This window comes from Pteropus vampyrus, unplaced genomic scaffold, assembly GCF_000151845.1.
Source record: "Pteropus vampyrus isolate Shadow unplaced genomic scaffold, Pvam_2.0 Scaffold17, whole genome shotgun sequence".
In the NCBI taxonomy this organism is placed as follows: Eukaryota; Metazoa; Chordata; class Mammalia; order Chiroptera; family Pteropodidae; genus Pteropus; species Pteropus vampyrus.
In genome coordinates this window covers 10365253-10379878 of record NW_011888798.1, presented here as the reverse complement: position 1 = coordinate 10379878, position 14626 = coordinate 10365253, and the positions used below count along the sequence as shown (strand labels likewise).

General features: G+C 49.8%; 1 long non-coding RNA gene across 1 annotated transcript; it reads left to right on the top strand.

The window, feature by feature from the left end:
* The first annotated feature begins 4291 nt into the window (after positions 1-4291).
* Positions 4292-14626, top strand: LOC105288351. The gene is made up of 2 exons (XR_895592.2): positions 4292-4451; positions 10345-14626. It is a non-coding gene; the product is annotated as an uncharacterized LOC105288351 (long non-coding RNA).

Genomic DNA, 14626 nt, shown 5'->3' with positions numbered 1-14626 from the left:
AACAAACAAACAAACAAGCAAACGAACAAGTAAATGAGTGCTTACAGTAAGAGACAAGGCAAGATGACATTGCCATATTATCCTGTGCTGAGGCTGACTGAAACAGAAGACCTACAGCCTTCCATGAGCACCCAGTGGGGCTTGACTAGAGGCGAGGAGAGTTTGCAGTTTCAGTTGTGCTCTGTAAGCAGCTGGGCAAAGAAATGGCTCTTGTGGACGAATTGTCATACACAATCCGTGTTATACACAATTGTCATACACAATCAGTGTTAACAAAACTCAACTTGACCTCTGGATCATGGCAGCAAATAATGGTCTACTTTGGAATTATCTTTCACATCTCTAGGTGCCTTCTTAAGAGTCATCTCATTTTATCTCACAGGAATTAATCTAAGGACTGAAGGACAAATGGTATTATCTCCATTTTAGACATGAAAGCAAGCAAATAAAGCTTGAGGGACATCTATGAAGTCCCCCAGCTGGAGGCCAGAATCATAACCCAGATGCCCATGTTCCCACCTGCCTTACCTGGCGCCATGCTTACTGGGGACACCTTCAAGCCTCCCTCTGTTCAGTTTTGTCACCTTCAAGCTTTCTAGATGATTCAAAAAGCCTTCAGGCGGCCCTGCTGCTATTTTTACTATTTCCCAATCCTCCTGGCCCCCAAAACAGACTACTAAGAGGATGCCAGACCAGCCCCTCATGAGTCACAAACAAGGATCACTGGGGCCCAAGTTCATGAGTAATTGATCCAAGCTCGCCTGTTGAACCTTGAAGAGGTCGGCCACAGTGGTTCTAAGAAGTGAGCAAATGGGGCAGATCAGCCCCACAGCATAGCGTTGAGGGCACTTCCCTTGTGCAGACCTCACGGTACCATTCTGCCCTACTCAGATGAGGTGCAGAGCAGCCCCAGCTTCTGCAGTTGCCAACACTGCAGTGCCTCCAACCCCTGGATGGGGCACAGGCAACCCCTGCAAGGAGGGAGATGAGCATTAGTGGAGTACCTGCAGTTTGCCAAGCTTCTGCTCAGCTCCGTCACCTAAGTCTGTTAGCATCACTCTCTGCAGACAAGTGACAGAGACAAGAGCAGACCGAGTAGTATGCCCAGAGCACCATGGGGGAACAGCTTCGAAGCTGAGCCTTCTGACTTGAAGCGCCTTCCTTGGTCACATCACCTCCTAGTCTAACATGGCAGAATCTTTCTCCCCCTTTCAGGTTCACCTTCACTTGCCGCACAAGGCTGAGCATGAATAGGGAGCAGAGTTTCTTCATGGTCTGCCAAACTCAACAGGTATAGAGATACCGCTCTTAGCTCTAACTACCGTAGGTGTCATTATAAGGAAGGCATCTGTGGTTTTATTACAAGCTCTAAAAGCCAGAGTTTAAGCCTTCAGCCATCATTTCTCATTTCTCAGCCTAGTCCAAGATAGGTTAAGTCCAAAAGGCAAAGAGAGAAATTATCACTTGGCTTCTAGTTATAATCAGCATGACCTGACCTAGATTTTCTGGTTGTTCGCCTGGTCCATACTGTCACACAGTAGGCTTTGGTGTACTTTGGATTTAAAATCTCTTTATTATAATATTTTATGGCTGTACACATTATCAGGTCTCTCCTAGAGAATTATAAACAAAGTTGCACATTAGCCAGCCAGAAAAACAATTTAAAAGCAACACTTAACCTTTTCCCAATATCCATGCATCCACTCAGCTCTGATCAGCAATAACTACATTGATCATCTGTGTTTTCCTTCTTTATTCGATGAGAGCCATCCACATGGGATGGACAGAGTATCAAAACCAGCCAGCAAGTTTCCCTATCCTGCCAGGTAAGAGAAAGTTGGCCACTGGTGAACACCCTGTTCCCATTCAGGGTGCCACCAGTTCTGTGCAGCCATGCCATCTCCTTAGTGACGGCATCCAGACCAAAGTTATCGTGCTGCCCATGCCTTAGCAAGTACGTGAACTGTGCTCAAGATCATGAACCTGAGGAGTCAGATAAGGCTCTTCCCGCCTATTGAGCCGTCTGTCTCTGGTGGCGCCCAGGACTGCGTGGCGGGACATTCTGCTTACCCTCTTGCCATTCTTCACTTCCAGAAAATTAAGGTGGATCCTGATATCTCTAAATAATCCAGTATGTTTCTGTTATCTCTGAATTATTAAACTCATCGTAAATCTCTGGTTTTCAGCTGATAAGATTCCAGATTCTAGGTTTCCCAGCCATGGTGCAATGAAGGATTTCTGTTTGTTAACCTCCAAACTCAGGCTCAAGCAGTCACAGCCCCTCGTCATAGGATGTGATGTGGGGGGTGACAGTGGGTTTGCCTTACTTGTTGGAGTCTCAGTCTTTGATTCAAGGAGACTGGAATAGAAGCCAGCACTGAGGGTTCACTACATGCCAGTTGCCCTTCTCAGTATGGATCAGCGTTAGCTCCTTCACAAAGGAGGTAGGGAGAAATTATCGGTATCATCGTCTTCAGAAAGTTACCCAAAGCTTCACAGCTGATAAAGGAAAAAGCGAGGTGTTCCCTCTGAGCCTGCTGCCTACAGAACCTGGGGTGCATTTCACTTTGCTCTCTTTTATTTTCTTTTGCTCACTTAAAAGCAATAGAAACAGACTTTTTTTAATGCAAGTAATATGGAAGGCCTCTCCTGGATGCAGCTCGGACCTGCATTCTGGGGCTGCACCCACTGTGCTGCTAAGGGACCCTCCTGCCCCACCTGCAAGGCTCCAGGTGACAAACAGAATGGGGCATGAAACCTTTCCTCCGCCTGCACCAGTTCTGAGATTATTCATCAGCTCTTCATCCACACAGAGCAGGGAGAGGATACATGGGGACCCTAGTGAGTGGCACCCATGCCAACCAGAGAGATTCTTGCAGGAGCAAATGGGTGTTTATATGTATCTCTCCATCTTCTCTCCCAGCGCTTGACACAAACGGAAATACATCATACACCGTCCTTCACCCTGCCACTTTGACTTCTCAGTGTGTCCTCGAGATGTGCCATGTCAACACATAGAAACCAGTTACATTTCTGTTATTACGTGTATTTAAACAGTTATCTCTATAAATGCAATCTTTAGATTGTTTCACATTTTCTGCTTCTATTCAGACAACACTGCTCTGATATCCTGCGTAGGTTTCTCTGCACAGCGTGTCCCCATATGTCTATGGAGTGAATTCCTACAGGTGGAATTCAGAGCCCAGTATCCTACACCCCTGGGCACTCCCGGGGGCCAGCTCACCCCGGGCGTTAAATTTAGCTTTTCAAATCTCCTGCACAGACAGCACCTTCCACAGGTTTGGCAGCCTGGGGGATTCAGAGGACAACATACAAGCAGAGCAAGCTCTGGTGCCAGTGGTCCATGCGTTCCCACCGCTGGTACCCACTCAGGGTTATTCCGGACGTAGCTGAAATGAAAGCCGGGGTCCCCGCCACTCAGGCCGTACATTCATCACAGTGCACAGGTTCCTTCCTGGTCCCATGCAGCTTCCCTCAGCCCAACCCTGGGTCTCCCTTGGACGGGCTGGTTTCCTCCACTACCTCTAGATCCCAGGAGTGACTGGGCTTGCCCCATTCTAAGCTCCCACACGCCTTCCATGCTGGAGGCACCTCTCTTTGCAGGGGGTGCCAGTTTACTTCACATCCTATGACACGTCTCAGACTGCTTCTCTAGCTGTTGAATTAGTGCGGTATTGTACTTAGTTTCAACCAACAAGCCCTGAGCCCTCACCAAGGCCATGGCCCCACGAGAGGTTCTGTCAGCAATGCATGCAGACACCTTACTGTGCTCCTTCGCTTCACAAAGTTGAAACCAGTGTTAACAAAACAATGTCATCTTAGGTAACTGCCAAATTAGGTAGACACCGAAATGTCTTTGGAATTAGAGCGACAGAACAGAACAGCTGGTAAAGGTGGGCCCCCGGATGGGCCAGGGAGGACAGAGGCTTTAAATAGCTGGGCTGTGTGATTGCTGATGGCAATAATAATGACTGGCCACCGGGACTGTGAGCATAATGTGCATTACCTCTCATCCTGGAACCCTGTATGGGAGATACTGTCGTCGTCCATTTTAGCAGTTGAGGTAGCTGGTGGAGAGAAAGGTGAATAGCTGGCCCAAGGACATGTTCTGGCCGAGCCCAGTTCCCAACCCAAGTCCGTCTGGCTGCCATCTCCTCCCCTTCACTGCTCTCACAGCGAGCTGCTCCCCCTTATCGGGGGACTGCTTGACAAGCTGAGAATCCTCACTTGCACCCTTGGTCCCTTGGCTGATGGCTTTGTTGTCGTTTCTAGGACTTCTGCCACGGGCAAGTGATGTGGCCACCTCTCAGTGCCCTGCAGGTAAAGCTTGCTGAGCCTGGACAGTCCTGCAAGCAGGTGTGCCAGGAGAACCAGCTCATCTGTGAGCCTTCTTTCTTTCAGCACCTCAACAAGGACAAGGACATGCTGAAGTAAGTGCTGGGTCCGGGCAGAGCAGCTCAGCTGGGCTAGAGGGTTAGAGGTGGGTTGAGAGGGGTGACGTTTTCATGTCCAGGCTTGTGGGCTGCTGGGAAGAAGTGTGGGAAGGGGAGCAGGTTGCAGCATGATCCGCCCAAAGATAGTTAGCCTAGCATGTTTCTAGTTAGGTTAGATGAGGTTACCTGGCATGCTGATATATTTAGAACTTGGGGGTGTTGTATTTGCATAAATAATGCCACGTCTGGGCTTAGAGGTTGTGGGAGGTGTTCAGTTTGCTAATGTTATATACCCAGGAACCATGAGGGCGGAGATGGGCACAGAATCATTAGCATGAATGGACCCGCCCCTGGGGTGCCCTAGCAGTAGCCAGGACCCCAGATGGCCCCCAGCAGAGTCTGAACAGTGCAGGCAGCGGGTGACAGTCTTCCACCCTGGCACAGAACTGCCCACAGCAAAGCCCATGTCCACCTTCCCATCCCGCAGGGCGAGCAGGCCCGCCTGTGCTGGGTCCCTTAGCAAGTTGTGGATGCAGCACCAGGTTTGCAGATGAGAGCTGTGCCCAGGAGGAGTCGTCTGTTTTGCTTGAACTTTGGCCCTCGTGCTTGCATTACTTCTGCTGATGTCATTTATGCCCCTTTGCACTGGCATTTTGAATTTGGCATTTGCAGTTCTCAAATTTCCGAGTGAGGTTTCTTCTGGCCTCTGACTCACAACCCCCTGTCAATGCAAATCTCCTCATTTTTATCACACCCCACCCTGGGCCACATATTTCTTAATTACCTAGCCTCTGCCACCACCTGGATAGCTCTAATTAGGTGTCTTCCCCTAAAAAGATTTGCTATCCCAGGCCTAGATATTCAGCAAAGCAGTAGTACTGTTCCAGTCTTGAAGAGGACGTTTAAGGAGTAGAGTGGACTCAGGTTTGAGGCTTGCCTGCCCCCCATTCTGTCTTCACGCCCTGTGAGAGAATGCGGTTGGCCATTGCGTTTATCTGTGCACAGTGGTCTGAGCTGGCCTGGTCCCACCTGTCAGTCTTCTTATTCTCAAGCGTGGTATTTTTACACCACCCTTTTATACCATCTCACCCTTTTTGGAAAGAGCACATAGCCGCTAGCAATCTCACTCGCAGGGCAGCAGTCCTGAGGAGGGACGTGGGAGATGGTGTTTTTCCCGTGAAGACCAGAACCGGCGGTGGCCTTGATTCACCATCAGAATGAACGCCAGACCAGGCAGAGTCGGTGCGGTGCCCTGCTCTGTGACCAGTGAGGCTTTGTGAGAGGTAGTGGTAGTCTGATATTTATGGAAAGCCTGTAATGGTACTAGAAGCTTCCATTTGCATAGCACACATGCTGAATTCTAGGGTTCTAGCAGGGCCTTCCCTCTAGCTCGTTTTGCAAACAGCTCCCATAGCAAGGTGGCCGTTTGAGAACCTCGAGTGTCTCTCTCTCTGTCGGAGTCTGTGTTCACTGGGAGTAGATTGAGGACTGTACACATAGATGTCTACATGCATCCCCGTCCCCCGCTCTGGAGGAGAGAATACGAGACTCTGCAACCTGGGAGTGGAATCCAAATGTGACTCCTTCACTGTGGTCCTTCCTAGCCAGGCAGGAGTCAGGGCTGCTGTCCCAGTCCCATGATCAAGGCCTGGCCCAGATAGCACAGGGCCCCACACAGCCAGCCCATCTCCAGAGCAGAGGTCTAGGTCTATCAGATGGACAGAAAAAGGAGTTAATGGGCCACTTTCCTCTGTTCCCTCAATTTTCTCACCTATAAAATGGGGACATCCTGGGCGATAATGAGACACTGTGCCAGCTAGTGCTGAAGACAGAGCAGAACAGCCCCTTCCAGAGCTTTGGGCAATGAAGCAGGCCTGAGGCCACCGGGCCGAGATGGAAGAACCAGGCCCTGTGCCGTGGGATTGCTTAACAACACCCCCTCACCCCCTCATTGTAGATATGTGGGTTTTCTTCCTAAAAGTCTACAGTGAATGCTAACTTGGCAATAAAGCTGCCCAAAATTAATTCTCTGAATGTGAGAGCCTTATTGAGTACGTTGGTCTTGCATTCGTAAATACTGATAATGTTGTAAAACCCCTGCTACCTGGCAGTCTGATGAGTGCCTCTTCAGCATGAGGCAACCCTGGCCCATCCATATTCATGCCCAATTAGCAGTGAGCCCTCCGACAAGCCAGTACTGCTGTTTCTTCTCCAACTTGGGGCCTGGATTATGACATGAATTGAGTCCTTTGGAGTATCCCACACTGTTGTCTTGAATTGGGGAATCAGGCAGCTAGTCTTTGAGCACCTGTTCATAGTGCTGGAGGGGTTACCACGAACTCCTGTGCACAGAGCATGACTCAGATGTGACCTGACCTAGACCAAAGGACAGAGGCCCTGAAAGAGCCGGAGTCCATGCTAGTGTGGCCCAGTGGGGAGGACCTTGGCTCCATGAATTGGAACGTGTGTTCATGTGAGACATTCGTAATTTTGCCACTTTTTCAAATTGTATCTCCTAAAATATTAGATTGAATTTGGGGGAGTTCTGAACATTGAAGTCTGGACTATGAGCACTTTGCTGCCCGAGAGAAGGGAGGTAGCCCTGAGTCATAAGGGATTTGGGGACACTTGGCCAACATGGCGTTGGAATAAGTATGGCGGGGGGTGACAGAGGGAACTCCAGGGCAGGGAAGATGGGAGGAGAAAGGCCAGCTTCGTTCCCTTCACCCTGCATCTGTGTCACAAAGCATGGGCAGCTTCTGTCCTCTCAGGAAGTCAGTGGTCCCATGGGAAGATGGGTCTTCTCCCTTTCATTCTTCTTCAAGGGCTATAAAATGTAAACCGAGGACTGATGGGCCTCAGAAGCACCAGCTCCCATCCTATAAGGGAAGCTGTTCAGGCCAGCTGAGGAGGTCAGCACCACAGGGGCTGCAGAAAGGAAACTGCACACTGTGCCGGCGGGTGTGAGAGAGTATGTGTGTGAATGAGTGGTGGTCGGGGGAGGGGGTGTGTGAGTGGCAGAGAGAGAGAGGGGAAGGATGGGGCTGGGAGGAGAAAGAGAGACATCACAGGAACGGAGAGGCAGAAACGGCAACGTGCATGCCCTGGAAAGGCAAGGGGTCCATGGGTTGAAAATGAGGATTGCTGGGCTGGGGAGGCTGTCTGAATTCTGGATGCACTCCAGCGACTGGGGAAAGTCACCTTGCCTCTCTGATAACTTCAGCTCACTAGTTAAGCAAGGATAATGGTGTGGCCTTCCTGACTGCCCAGGGCTATGGGACAGGCACCCACATACTAATAAAAGGGAGAGCTCATTGGATGGCATCCAAGAGTAGTCAGAGCTGTGCGTGCGCATGACACTGCATCAAGTGAACCTTTGGAGAGCTGCCTCGTGATGGGTCACCTGTGGTTCTGGGAATGTATGCTGCTTGAGCACTTTGTGGTAGTCTTTGGACATTGTCCATGGGCAGGCAGGCTGCTTTCACTGCAGCCTTGGCTAAGATGTGCTCACACTCATGCACAAGTGTGCTCACAACCGGGAGGCTATGCCTAGAGTCTGAGTCCAGATGACCCGGGGCAGGAGTAGGAGGGTTTCTTCATGGTTCCTGACAATTACACCCCTTGCCGTGGGGTCTGAGACGAGCTGTAGAGATTTCTACACTCCTGGTTAGCAGAATACCAGGAGATGGCTTGAGCTAAGACATACCAGCTGCTGTAAATTGGCCTAAATAAATAAATAGCATAAGCATAACTGTTTCCCAAGGCCACATTCCATATGGAACTTTTAATGTACAAGTGAGCTCCACAGACCCTTTCTGTGGAGTGGCCAGCAGGGATATCCTGTGTAGGACCTGGAAGCCCCAAATCTCTGACTCATTTTCCTTTAGGAGAGTCATAAAATCCCCACTTCCTGCCCTCGCTTTCATGGTCCATGCCCTTAACCCTCTGGGCACCTCCTCCTCACGGCATGCCAGGACCAGAGGTGTTAGGGCATGTAGGGAAGTCACAGAGCCCCCCGGTGCCTGCAGGAACAAGATGAGAGGGGGTGTGCTGCCCTTCTGAGCATTGGGAGCCAGGCTGGCAGCCCCAGAGAGCCACCAGAAGCCCCACCAGATGTGCTGGGAGACGCCTGGCTGAAGTTGGCAAGGGCGCATGGCCAGGCAGGTAGTGGGGCTGGAGGAGGACAAGAAGGGTCAGGAGCAGTGGGGTACGATGCTTTTCCCCAACATTGGAAGCTTTCCAGAGGCCGCAGGAAACCTTGAGTTCCCCATCTGGATTCCTGCCCTGTCCTAAAGAATCAAGACTTCTGTGAACAAAGCAAAAAAGAAAAGTTTGGCATGTGTGTAAATTCACAGCGTAGAGCAAGGGAGGAAGGTGGCATGGCCCAGCCAGTGCCTGCCAGGGTAGGGTGATCATCGTGACAATGATGCTTGTAATTATGATAATAGTTACCCTTTACTGAATACGTACCCAGAGCTAGACTCTGCCAAGTGCTTAATAAGCACTAAGGTCTCTCTTGCACCTCCCCTGTGAGTTTAGGATTATTTATCCCCAATTCAAAGAAGAGGAACTGAACTACAGAGAGGCTCAGTCATTTGTCTAATGAAGCCAGAACACAAACCCAGGTGTGCCTGCCCCCGCTCCCCTACACCTTCTTCTCTGAACTGGTCCCCACCTGGCATATGGGACAACAGGCTGGACACCCAGTGAGGCCTCCTTGTTCTGGGGGAGCCAAGCTGAGCGGGCCCAGTGTACCCCAGGCCAGAGTAGAAGATATGGGGCTCTTCTTTGAGATAAGAGGCCAGTATCGTTGGGCGCAGGAATACCTGGTTATCTGTAGCCCCCAGGCAATGGTCCCACCCAGCCTGAGAAAGCAAAGCGAAAGGGTATCCGGCACTCTGACAGTTCAGCTGTTGGGGGAAGATGGCAGAGGACTGAGAGCACATGCTTGGGATCAGGGCCGGATTCAAACCCCTGCTCTGGATATCCTGAAGCCTCAGGCACTAACCTCTAGGAGCGGGGAGGAGGAGGTTACTATTTCCATGGCTGCTGGGAGGGTGGCTGCAAAGGTCCAGTGAATCCATGCCCCTGGGACAGCACCTTCCCCTTCCCGCCGCCGCCCCCACTCCACCCCCAGACCATCTGATTACTCTGCGGTGGGAGAGTAAAGCAGTATAGCAAGAATCTGTAAGCCAGTAGTAAAATCATTAAACATAGTTCTTAAAAATATTTAAATAATACACGTCCGTACCCCAATCTCACTCCTTAAAAGTAACCATTATGAAGGCTTTGGTGTGTAGCCTTCTCGACTTTTTGTGCATACACACATACACTACACACACACACACTCTTTCTCTCTCTCCCTCCCTCTTTCTCCCTCCCCCCTTCTCTCTCATGCACACAATTTCTCACACATGCACACACACACGTATACTCTCCTCCACACTAACACTCATACCGTCACACATAGGTTGATCACAGTGTACATCCCATTCTGTTACTTGCCTCCTCCAGGACAGCTCTCCATGCTGAAGCTTGCATTTCTACCTCATTCTTTTTCAAGCCTGCTTAAAACTCCAAAAGCACAGATGTGCCATAATTTTTCAGCTGTTCCCCACTTGGTGAGGATTTGGGTTATTTCTAGTTTTTCTCTACTACAGGCGAGCCTCACTAAGCAGCCTTCCATACATTATTCCCACTCGCACATATTCAGGCACATACCTTTCTCAAGCCATGATCCCTTGGGGTGGTAATTTGCTGGGTCAGAGGGTGGCCGTCATCTCGTTTCTACAGCAAGAGAACCAAACGTGCTTCCCACACCTCAGGAGGTGGGCCATAGGAGTCAGTAACAGGACAATCCCAACCTGTGCGCCTTTCTGTTCCTCTTCAGGTACGAGGTGATCTGCCAAAGCTCAGAGCTGGCCAAGGACATCCTGGTGCCCTCCTTTGACCCCAGGAGCAAGCACTGTGTGTTTCAAGGTGACCTCCTGCTGTTCAGCTGCGCAGGCGCCCACCCCAGGCACCAGAGGATCTGCCCCTGCCGGGACTTCATCAAAGGCCAGGTGGCTCTCTGTAAAGACTGTCTATAGTGGCCACTGGCACATGGCCCCACATGCACTCCACTGGGGAAGACAGTGGCTCCAGCCCCGTCCTGGCAGAGCCAGGGGGTTGCAGACCTCATTCAGGGACTCTTGCCAGAGCCTGAAGTTTTTGTTGAAAGGTTTCTATTTGGGAATGCTCCTAGTGGGTCAGAGCACCACAGCGGAGTTTTCCCCAAAACAAAACGAGAGCAGGAGGGGAGCCTGGCTTCTTCCCAGCACAACTTCGTTTTATTTTTTGAGGAGCAACTGTACGGAGAATCTGTCGATGCAGCTGCTCCAAGATAGAGAATCTCAAGATTCACTTAAAACAAAACAAAACCAGAGGAGGAATTGGGCTGGTTGGAAAGAACTTTGTGTGGGAACATTCCTGAATCCATTAAGTTATTTATTTGGGAGGGAGGGAGGGGGAAGAGGGGAGGGCAAAGAGGGATCACACGTCTTTTTTGATTTTCCACTGTTTACCATCCACCTTCACTATAATGTATCTGTCAACTTCAGGCGAGGTGCAGGAGGGACAGAGACAGGGTGCACTTTGGGGCTGGTGACACACTTAGAGCAGCTGTGGGGACTACGCTCCTCAATGTGGATAGTGGCAAAACAAAAGAAAATCTCGTGTGTGTGCTTGAGGGATGGCAGCTAGAGGACAGGTGCCCCCTGGGCATGCGGGGCTCTCGGTCAACTTGATGTTGGCCTGGGGAGCAAGTGCAGGCCAAGATGAATGTGACTCACTGTCCTGGCTGCTCCCCCTTGGGGGTGCGGATGGGGGTGGCTTGCAGGGGAGTCTGATGCTGGCTTTTACTCCAGGCGCGAATATTCTGAGGGGGTTGAGCCAGTTGGCAGGTTGGCCTGGTCAGACTCATTTGACCCCCTTTCCAGCCCCAGAGTCTCTGTGCTCTGCCCTCGTGGGAGTTTTCCACCCCCATCACCCCACCCCCACTAAGCACTGTTTCAGTTCTCTGGGTATAAGTGTATGTTTCCTGTGACGCCCCTGGCATCTCCATGCTGGTAAGTGAGCCCTCTCCCTCTTGCGGAATGTCCCAGCGCTCAGGGGTGGTTTTGAGTGCCTTGGCGCCACCAGCAGCCCTGGCTTCCAGCACCATGAGTGCCCTTGGGCAGCTGGCCCAGCCTCCACCAGATAGAACAGCTAACAAGACTAATGGGTGGGTGGGCCTTCAAGAAGTGAGGCTAAATGAAGGAATCTGTTTCAGAGGACCAGAGAGAGAGTGGAGGGAGCCTTTAGGTTATGAGAAGTCAGATTCTGCCTGCTCCTTGATTCTTCCTTGGTGCATAAATAATACCAAATGCACAATCAGTCTTTTTTTTTTTTTTTTTTTTTTGCTTATCTCTCAGTGGGTCTGAATCACACCTCCAGTCTTTGAGAATGGAAGGGCTAAAGAGGGGCAGCTAGGGTCCCCCCGTCATGTGGCCCATGAGTACATGTGCTAGGGAGAGCGCTGATGGGGAGGCCGGGGCCCAGCAACAAGGGCAGAAGTTCGAAGGAAACCTTGGTAGTAGGGTGTGAGTTAGTATGTTTTTTAAGCTTTGCAAGGGCAGTTTCCTGCAGTTGGAGGAGAAATAACTGCCATCCTTGCTGTTAGGAGCTGCTTTTCCCTATGAATGGGCCCGTTGACTGCACCCTAAATTGTGGGAATTTGCTTGCGGGCCCAGGCCTATAATTCCTGGGCCAGTGCTGCCCTCTCCTGGGCTTTTCTGGGAGCTTCCAGTGCTGAGAATGTCAGTGCAGGCATTCAACCGCCAGGGAGAGCCTGTGGGCCAAGACGGATTTCCCATGCTCAGTGAAGTTAACTTTTTGCAAAGAGCTGTTTAAACAAGCACGGGAATTCAGAAAGCAAGGAAGCTGGGAAGCTCTGTTCTGTGGAAAAACGCTGTGCCTGCCTTGTGTCCCAGAAGCTGCGAGGATTGTTTACTGGCTGCCCCTGAGCTCAGGGCCTCTCTCTTTTCCCATTCTTTCTGTGTCAGGCCCCTCCGATCAGGCAGACCAGCAGCGTACTTTCCCCACTTCCGATGCCACTTGCTTCTGCCAGTCCAGTATTGGCCAAAGTGAGGCGCAATTCTGCTGGTCGGGCTGCAGCTCCTGGTACAGACCAAGCCACATTCCAGTTGTTGAGGGCATTATGAATAGAGGCTCTGACACCGGAGGTACACGGGCTCCTAGGCCTCCATGAACTTGCCCCAAGTCAGGTCAGTGGCCCACAAGAGAAAACTGGGAGGGACTTCCATCTGCCCTGTGTGGAAAGGGATTGACCCCTGCCTGTTGTGGAAGAGGAAGGTGATCTGAGTATGGGCCTTTGGTGGGTTTTTTTTTTTTTTTAACTAAATTTATTGGGGTGACATTGGTTTATAAAGTCATGATTTTTCTTAATAAACTCTAAACCAATTTGTAACTGACTAGGCCAGGAACAGTGTCTTCCTGTGCTATGAGCATATCTTGCCAGATCTGTATGTAACATTTTGTACTTTTTTCCTAAGTGAAATTTGGCTCCCTCTCCCCCCACCCCTCACCCCCCCACACACACTGTTATCCTAAGTTCTTAAAAAACTTGAAGGAAAGCATTTATCTAATTTATTAAAAGAAAGCAAGCTTTCCTTTGACATGTAAACACTTTCAGGTGTAAAAACTCAAAGGGGAAACATACTTCTTTTAATGCCAGTAAACACCTCATTTATTTCATGTATGTAATTTGATTTGCACATGTACAAATGGAGAGGTTTTTTGCATTTGTGCCTAGATTGGGCTTTTTTTTGTCACTGATTATAGTTGGCTTTTTTGTGTTTGCTGTATGTTCAGAAATATTGAGCGTCCGTTTCTTTGACGATATTTATTGTTTCTCTGATGTGCCTTTTCACTTTTATTTGGGGTTGATTTTTGCAATCTAGGTGTCGAAGGAAGAGCACAGACTGTTTTTAGCTTGGAGATGGGACCTGTCCTTGCACCACTGTGGATGCTCAGGCTAGGCACCAGAAATGCCTTTCAAGCCCCCTAAGCCACCACATACCTGTGTGAAACCGTGAGAACCCCAAGGCCTGGTTTCCTCCAGGCCCACCCATGCTTTCCCAGGCTGCTGTCATGTCTTTAGGTCTGGGAACCGCTAGTTGCCAATGTGCCAGTGGGCCTGTCTGTGCTCCCTGCTACCAGGTACCTGGTAAGGTACGGCTGGGGCAGAAGACCGGCCCTAACTGAGGGACTACACTGAAGGGAGCAGTCCCTGATGAGCTCATTAGTAGCACTGGCCCCTAACTAAACACTTTATCTGGTTAATATCATGAAGGGAGAGACTATGCACCCCTTTTTTGTTTCCTTCGTGAACACAGGGTTTAATAAAAGTGACTACTTCGTTTCCCATTTGAGAAGACAGCCCCAGTGCATCTCACTGGCAGTGAAGGCATAAATGTGACAGGTTGGACTGAAACTATGTGTCGTTTATAGGTGAGTTTGTGCTTTTTAGACCGGACCAAGGCAGGCCACCCCATTTCTCCAAGATGGTTTACCGGGATCGTGTATATAATTAGGACATTACCACCTTCTCCCATGCCCCCAAAATTCTTGATTTGAAAAAAAAAAAAACCAAAAAAAAACAATTTTGTTAACGACAGGCTCTGTTGTATGTGTTACTATCCCAAGCCTGGATTGTTTTATTTATTTAAAAATAGTTTAATTTTCGTATTGGCTTCATTCTAATCCCATCCATCCCTATAGGGCTTCAGAGCACCTTCATGTGAAGAGATAGATGAACATAGATTTAGACTTCTCTAGAAAGGTGGGAACTTCCTAAAGCCGAGGGTGAGTTCCTTTCATTCTCGGTGGCTTCAACAAAGCGTGGAAAACCGACTTTTTATAGCAAAAGGCCAAATTAGCTGTATAGTCTCAGATGCAGGAAAAAAATTACCCTAGCTTTCTTAGCATTTAGGGTTTTTGTGAGGATTCAGTGTTTAGAAGCTTCTGGCACATAGTAAGCCCTAGTAAATGTTAAATTGCTGTTGTTGTTGTTAGCATTTCATATGATTAGAGAAATAAAGAGCTGAGCTCACTCCCTGTTGATTCAAAAGTAA